The 7,879-nt window shown below is 47.7% G+C and overlaps 1 long non-coding RNA gene across 1 annotated transcript; it reads right to left on the bottom strand.

Moving 5' to 3' along the window:
- Window positions 1–597: 597 nt before the first annotated feature.
- LOC116095297 lies at window positions 598–2,415 on the bottom strand. Its single transcript, XR_004120532.1, has 2 exons — window positions 2,223–2,415; window positions 598–1,341 (listed from the first exon to the last, which is right to left on the bottom strand). It is a non-coding gene; the product is annotated as an uncharacterized LOC116095297 (long non-coding RNA).
- Window positions 2,416–7,879: the final 5,464 nt, after the last annotated feature.

Genomic DNA, 7,879 nt, shown 5'->3' with positions numbered 1-7,879 from the left:
GTACAATTAAATTTGCCTGGTTCCAATTTTGAAATAGTTTTATTTGAATAGATTTATTTATTATTATATAGACACACCAGAAGAAGGTTGTAAGCCATCATGTGGTTGCTGGGAATTGAACTCAGGACCTCTGCTTGCTCTGGCCCAAAGATTTATTTATTGTTATACATAAGTACACTGTAGCTGTCTTCAGACACACCAGAAGGTGTCAGATCTCATTATGGATGGTTGTAAGCCACTATGTGGTTGCTGGGATTTGAACTCAGGACCTTCAGAAGAGCAGTTGATGCTCTTACCCACTGAGCCATCTCTCCAGCCCTTCATTTTTAAATGGTTACAAAAATCAAAAGGATTTGTGACCTGTAAGGATTATAAGAACTCAAGTTTTGCTGGGCAGTGGTGGCACACGTCTTTAATCCCAGCATTCAGGAGGCAGAGGCAAGCGGATCTCTTAGTTGGAGGCCAGCCTGGTCTATACTGAGTTTCAGGACATCGGGGCTGCACAGAGAAACCCTATCTCTAGAAAACCAAAACCAAAACTGAAACAAAACAAAGAGTAGAAATCAAATTTTGTTGGAAAAAAAACAAAACAAAAAGTAGAAATCAAATTTTGTTGGAACGTGGCTCATTTGCTGAATGTGTACATATAACTCTGCCTGTGGCTACAGGGACTCCAGAACAATGGCGCCCTGCAGCTATGAGGACAACTGTACCCAGAGAAGGCTAAACATCGATGACCCAGCCAGTTAGACAAGGTCTGCAGATGTCTGGGCTTCAGAACTTCACTGTGGCAGTCACAAGGGGATTTTAGTTTTTAAAGATTTAATTTTAATTGTGTGTGTGTGTGTCCCACGCAGGTGCTCATAGACACTAGAGGCATCCGATCTTCTAGAACTAGAGGTTATAGGCAGCTGCAAGACTCCCAGATCAGGGCACTGGACAGCACTGCTCACTCTTAGGCACTGAGCCACCTCTCCAGCCCACAAGGGAGCTTTCTCAATGGTGATCTGAATGGGACATCCCAAATTATTCTGAGAGCTTTGGTTAGGATTCACTTAGTCAACACGGAAGCACTTTCTTGTGTGGGTATTGGGGAAACAGAGGGAATTCAGAACTCTTTCTCCCTCAAAGGATCTTCTCACTGATGGGGAGAAGGCCTTGTGTAGAGGCTTATAAACTGCGGCACAGTGGGTGTATGAAAAGGCTTGGTCCATGTAAGAAACACCAGAGGTACCGAAGAGAAAGGGCAGTGGCGGGTCGCGTTTCCGAGGTCTCAGACCAGGGATAGTTCGTCCTGTTGCTTTAGGGTCTATGAGGGACCAGCATCATGGCAGGGGAGAACTGGCCACAAAAGAAAACAAAAGAAAGTTAATACAAATGGTGTGTGCGTAGGGTCGGTCCTACAATCTTTTCCAAGGGCAGGCCCCCAAAGTTTTCCCACTAGGTCCCTGCCATGAGTCCTTTGGGGTGTTCTTTAAGAGCCATACCTTCGGGCTGGTGAGATGGCTCAGCCGGTAAGAGCACCGATTGCTCTTCCGAAGGTCATGAGTTCAAATCCCAGCAACCACATGGTGGTTCACAACCACCTGTTATGAGAGCGGACGCCCTCTTTTGGTGTGTCTGAAGACAGCTACAGTGTACTTATAATAAATAAATACATAATAAATATTTAAAAAAAAAAAAGAGCCATACCTTCAGGGCTCGGGGAAGTGCTTCTCTGGCAAGGACCTGGGTTCAATACACAGTACTATAAAAACAAATTTAAGGATTCTAACTATAACCGAGGATCTAGGCCTGCGGTCAATTTTAACAAAACAGGAGGAGGCATAAAGCATAAGGCTGGGGAGGTTGGCTCTGCCTTGAGAAATCTGAAAAGGCTTCTGAGAGGAGGTGCTGCCCAAGCATAGCAATCATCTGGAAAGACTGTGTACCATGTTAGAGGGACCTGTGTGACATGGTGCCGATCTGCAAAAGTTCATGGGAGCCCTGTTAACTGGGCCTTTGGGAGAGGCTATAACTCTGCGGAGCGTAGGAAATCAAGGAATCCATTGGCTCGAGGAAGTCTGGCAACCAGGCCTGGCAGGTGACAGGAGCACAGGCACGTCTGTCTGTCTGTCCGTGAGCCTCCCAGCCCACCTGAAGGGAAACAGGGGTGGGGGTGGGGGTGGGGTGGAGGTCAGAGCCACCATGGAGGGAAGGGGCGGTTCTTCAGAAAAACTTACAAACAGCGTGCTCATCTACTCCAAAGAGTGAGAAGGACCCTTCTAGGCAGAGTGGGCTGAAGTCCGTGACCTAGACGTTGCCCACAACTCTAGTTTCAGGTCATTGAGGGTGCAGGATGCTGCTTTGAGTCGGCTGCCGGCTGCCCTTCCCCAGGCAGCAGCAACTGCTGACCTCTGAACTCCGGAAGTGGAAGAGAAAGGCAGCAGCCCCTCCCACCTCTCCCTCCAATGTCCGGAGTTTAAGTTCTTTGCAGAGCCAGCGAGCAAGGGCTGGCAGCTCTGGCTCTCGCTGCCCAGCCTCCAACCACAGGAATTAAATTTGTGCAGTGCATTTAACAGACAATGAACATTGTCCAAGGTCACACAGATACATGTTGGGATTACAAGACAAGACACCGAGCAGAGACCAGCAGTCATCCACAGCCCTGTGATGGCTGCCTGCACTCACTGCCCGTGCCAGGATGCGCAGAGCTGATGTGGCCCGGTGTGCCATTGGGGTAGGCTTTCATGCTGCACCCTGCTTGTTCTGTGTGCGACACCGCATCTTTGTGTTTTAATATTTTAATTAGTTCTTTAAGAATTTCATACGATGGGATTTGATCATATTTATCATATCATCCTGTTCCTCTCCTCCAACTCCTCCCAGATCCATCTACAGACCTACGTACCCCTCCCAAGTTCACTTCTCCTCTTCCTCTCCCTCCTTCCCCTCCTCCCTCTTCTTTTTTCCTCTTCCTCCCCTTATCTCCCTCCTCCTCCTCCCCCTCTTTCTCTTCCTCTGCCTTCCTCTCCTCCTCCTCCTCAACTTCCCTTCTCCTCCTCCTCCCCTCCTTTTCCCTTCTCTCTCTCTCCTTATCTCCCTCCCCTCCTACACCCTCCCCCTCTTTCCCTTCCTTCACCTTCCTCTTCTCCTCCTTAACTTCCCTTCTCCCCTCCCCCCTCTCCCTCTCCTCCTTCTTAACCTTATAGAGTCCATTCGTGCTGTCCATATAGTCGTGGGTGTGCCATCATCCACTGTAGCTTTTTCGACCTACCAGAGGCCACACTATCAAAGAAAACTGGATCTCCCTTCTGCAGAAGCCGCCAACAGTCAATAGTTAGAGGTGGGAGCTTGTATTCGTTACTTTTTTTTTCTTTTCTTTTTTCTGGGGGGTTGTGTGGGGGGTTTCAAGACAGGGTTTCTCTGTGTAGCCTTGTCTGTCTTGGAACTCACTCTGTAGATGAGGTTGGCCTCGAACTCAGAAATCCATCTGCCTCTGCCTCCCAGGTGCTGGGATTAAAGGCGTGTCACCACTGCCTGGCTTTTTTTTTTGGCAGTTACTTTTCTATTGCTGTGATAAAACACTGTGACCAAGACAACTTACAAAGCAAAGAGTTTAATCCGACTTAAGGTTTCAGAGGGTTAGAGTTCACTGACCCATGATGGTGGAGCAAGAGTGCAGCAGCAAGAACAGCTGGAAGCTCACATTGCAAGCAGGAGGCAGAGAGCACACTGAGGATAGCAGGCCTTTCAAATCTCCAGTCCTGCACAGTGACACACCTCCTCCAACAAGGTCACACCTCTTGGTTTTTCCCAAATGGTTCTACCTACAGGGGACCAAGTATTCAAACCTTTGAACCTGTGGGGGCCAGGGCTAGGGACTCTTCCACCCTCCATGCTGGCTCCATCTTGCGCAGGTCTCATGTGTGGCTGTTGTGAGTTCCTGAGTGCAGTACTCCAGACATGTCCAGAGCTGTTCAGCTCTGGTGCTCCCCAGCCTCTGGCTCTTACAGTCTTTCTTATCTCTCTTCTGGAATGGTCCCATGCAGTCAAGCACTGCACTTTGATGCTCTGGTCAGCTGTCAGTCTCCATTTTTTTTTTTTATGTTTTAATATTATATTTTTTTAATTTAATTTTTTATTAGATGTTTTCTTTATTTACATGTCATATGATTTCTCCTTTCCCAGTTTCCCCTCCAACAATCAAACAAACAAACAAAAACAACAAGAACAAATCCCTGTTGCCTTCTTCCTCCCCATGCTTTCCACCCCACCCTCTCCCACTTATTGGCCCTGACATTCCCCTACACTGGGGCACAGAACCTTCACAGGGCCAAGGGCCTCTCCTCCCATTGATGATCGACTTTGCAATCCTCTACTATACACATGCTGTCAGAACAATCAGTCCCACCATGTATAGTCCTTGGTTGGTGGTTGAGTCCCTGGGAGCTCTGAGGGTACTAGTTAGTTCGTATTGTTGTTCGTACTATGGGGCTGCAAACCCTTCAGCTCCTTTGGTCCTTTCTCTAACTCTTGACTAACACAGATGTAGAGGCTCACAGTCAGTCTCCATGTTAACCACCATTCACTACACGGATAACTTCCCCGAGGAGGTCTGGGGGCTGCACTGATCTATGGGCAGAGAAACAGGGACTTAGAGGCAGGTTGATGCTGTGACAGAGCTTCTTAGGGGCAGGCCTCTGCAGGACCAGTGTGATGATTTGTATGTGCTTGGCCCAGGAAGTGGCACTATTAGGAGGTGTGGCCTTGTTGGAGTAGGTGTGTCACTGAGGGCGTGGTCTTAAGACTCTTATCCTAGCTGCCTGGAAGCCAGTTTTCCACTAGCAGCCTTCAGATGAAGATGTAGAACTCTCAGCTGCTCCTGCACCATGCCTGTCTGGATGCTGCCATGTTTCTGCTTTGGATGATAATGGACTGAACCGCTGAACCTGTAAGCCAGCCCCAGTTAAATGTTGTCCTTATAAGACTTGCCTTGGTTATGGTGTCTGTTCACAGCAGCAAACCCTAACTTAGACAACCAGCATGCTTGTTTTCTTGCATATTTAAAATATGTGTAAGGAGATCGTCTGGCACATCTGGCTTTCACATCTGAGCAGAGAGCCAGAGAGCCAGTCCATCCAATGCTTCGATTTTATGGATGGGGAAACTCAGGTCCAGAGAAGACTCTGAGGAGTTATTCCAAATGCCAGCACTACACGGTGGCCTGAGAATCCAGCCTTCACATTTGAATTCCCGTCAGGAGAAGCACTGAGGAGCTCTGTACAGGGTGTTGCTTCTAAGGGGTTTTAGGGACACTTGAACGCTTTCTCATTTAACCCCTCCCAGGGTGGGCAACACTGCTTTTTTTGACCTCAAAGGTTAGGGCTACCAAGCTATTCTGTACTATTAGAGACTAATTTTAAGCAAATTAAATGTAACCTACATTTAAGAGTAATCTATAAATGTGGCACCTTTTTGCCAAACTCAATAGCTATAAAAACCTGTTAGCTATGGAAATATGAGTCATGGGCTATCACTAGACTTCCATGTTCCTTCTTACCTCCAGCCTGGCTTTGGGACTTGCTTTGACCAATAGAACATGATGGAGGATGAGATGTGGGTACATACATCCTCCAACCTTGTTACCCAGGCCCCAACCAGACATCCATAGGATGGGAGCAAGGCCATGTTGGGTCATCCAGCTGATGTCAGGTACAATGGTAATCCACTGAAGATGAGCTGAGCCTGGCCAGCCCAGTGGACCCCACCTGTCCTAGAGACTCCCCAGCAGACATGCATCTTGTTCAAAACAACCAAATTTCAAATTGGACTGTTCTTCACAATAATAGGTAATGGGTACGGAGGAGAGGGATGTGTGTTTAAAGTATCCACCACAAGAGTGCAGAGGCGATATTCTCTGTGATAGTCCACACATGATCACTCTAAGGAAGAATGATTATTCTCTGTGATAGCCCACACATGCTCACTCTAAGGAAGAATGATTATTCTCTGTGATAGCCCACACATGCTCACTCTAAGGAGGAATGATTATTATTCTCTATGATAGCCCACACATGCTCACTCTAAGGAGGAGTGATGAGTGGAAATACCCCACACAGCACAGAGATGAGGAGGGTTGAAGGGAATAATTTTATTTTGCAATTTCTTCCCCGCTTCCACTCTCTCCCTCCCCTCCCCTCCTCTCTCCTCTCCTTGGCATTGCTGACATCTGAACCCTGGTCTCACATAGAGCAGGCAAGCATTCCACCCACAGAATTCTTTCCCTCCTAAATTTCTTGGGATGCCATCACATCCCTTTTACAGAAATGCTCTTTCATAAAATAAAGTGCCAGTTGCCCTGCTGGGGGTGACAACAGCCCATCATTCACCCAGCCACTGGAACAAGTCCCCATCTGTCTGAAAACCAGCGATTGACACAAGCAGGAAAGACCTACTATCACACATCCAAGGTCAAGCCACCCTCTGACCCTGCTCTGCAGATCTTGCTAAGGGATGCAGGCTCAACTGTTCCACCTGCTCCACAGCACTCTTGGCCTCATATCAGCTTACATACATTCCCCCAAACTACTCCTCCTCTTCCTCCTCCTCCCCCTCCTCCTTCCCCTCTTCCTCCCCCTGTTCCTCTTCCTCCTCTCTGGGAAGCAGGTGAGGAGGACCTTCCTATGCTGACTTAGGCCCACTCAGGTCTCCTTCCTATAAAGTTATCATCATATTCATCTCTTTGTCCTCACTCTGAGGTCAGGGTCCAGTGTCACACAGAATGCATTTTGGTCCTGCCTCAGGGACAGCAACAGAGCTAGGAATACAGGGAAACTTATGCAGAGAGAAGCTAGAAACTGCCACCTCTAATTTCTTTGATAATGTAAGGATAAAAAGTTTGTGTGTGGTGGGGGACTTGGTTCATTGTCTGTTGACATAACAATTACCTGATAACTTGAGTTACAAGTAAAAAGGTTTTTGTTTTGTTTTGTTTTGTTTTGTTTTAAATGAGGGTCTCATATAGCTCAGAAGGGCCTCACTGCTGATATGTAGCTGTGGTTGACCTTGAACTCCTGATCTTCCTGCTTCAACCTCCCAAATCCTGGGATTACAGGCACATGATGCCACACTTTGTGTGAGAGGTTTGATTGGCTCGTGGTTCTGGCTGACAAGTCTGACGACATAATGCTGGTCCTGGTGAGGGACCACTGGGGCTGTGTGGAAATGTGGCTAAGGGGTTAGAATGTTAACCAGTTCCTGAGGACATTAATTCACTCATGGAAATGGAGCTCAGAGATGCCTTCACCTCCTTCTGCTAGGTTCTTTACTAAAGATTTTAGCCCCTCACCATGGCCACACTGAGCACTAAGCTTCCAGCAGATTGAGGCCTTGGGGAACAACTCACTTCTATACTGTAACAAAGCCAGATTGGAACTTATCTACAGACACATTCCCATATTCTTCCTGTATAGCTAGAGTGTGGCCAGGCCAGCTGGTCCAGGGTTCAGAGGGGACACTCACATTGGCTTGAGCCTACTCCTGCAAGGTTTAGAAAGTAAATGCTTCTCTGGCCTGTGGAGGTGGAAACTGAGTTTTGTGACAGTCCATAGCTCTGGGTCTTGATGGCATCACTGCCCTGAGAACCTTCTTAGCATCTTCCTAGTCCTGCGGATGGATGCTGCCTGGTGTGTCAGAGGAATAGGGGAGCCCCAAGGAACTATCACTATCCAGCGGCCACTGAAAGACCAGTTAACTGTGTTCTGTTTTATTTGGGGGTATTGGCAATGCACCCTCTCTCTCTACATATTCCATCTGGCTGGAGTGGATTTAGTAGCTGAAAATGGCTCAGGAACAATTAAGTTTGGAAACTTAAGAATGGTAAAAGAGGCTGGGCAGT

The sequence above is a fragment of the Mastomys coucha genome, unplaced genomic scaffold, assembly GCF_008632895.1.
Source record: "Mastomys coucha isolate ucsf_1 unplaced genomic scaffold, UCSF_Mcou_1 pScaffold18, whole genome shotgun sequence".
Taxonomy (NCBI): Eukaryota; Metazoa; Chordata; class Mammalia; order Rodentia; family Muridae; genus Mastomys; species Mastomys coucha.
The sequence above is the reverse complement of the archived record's forward strand: the minus strand, read 5'-3'. Positions and strand labels throughout refer to the sequence as shown.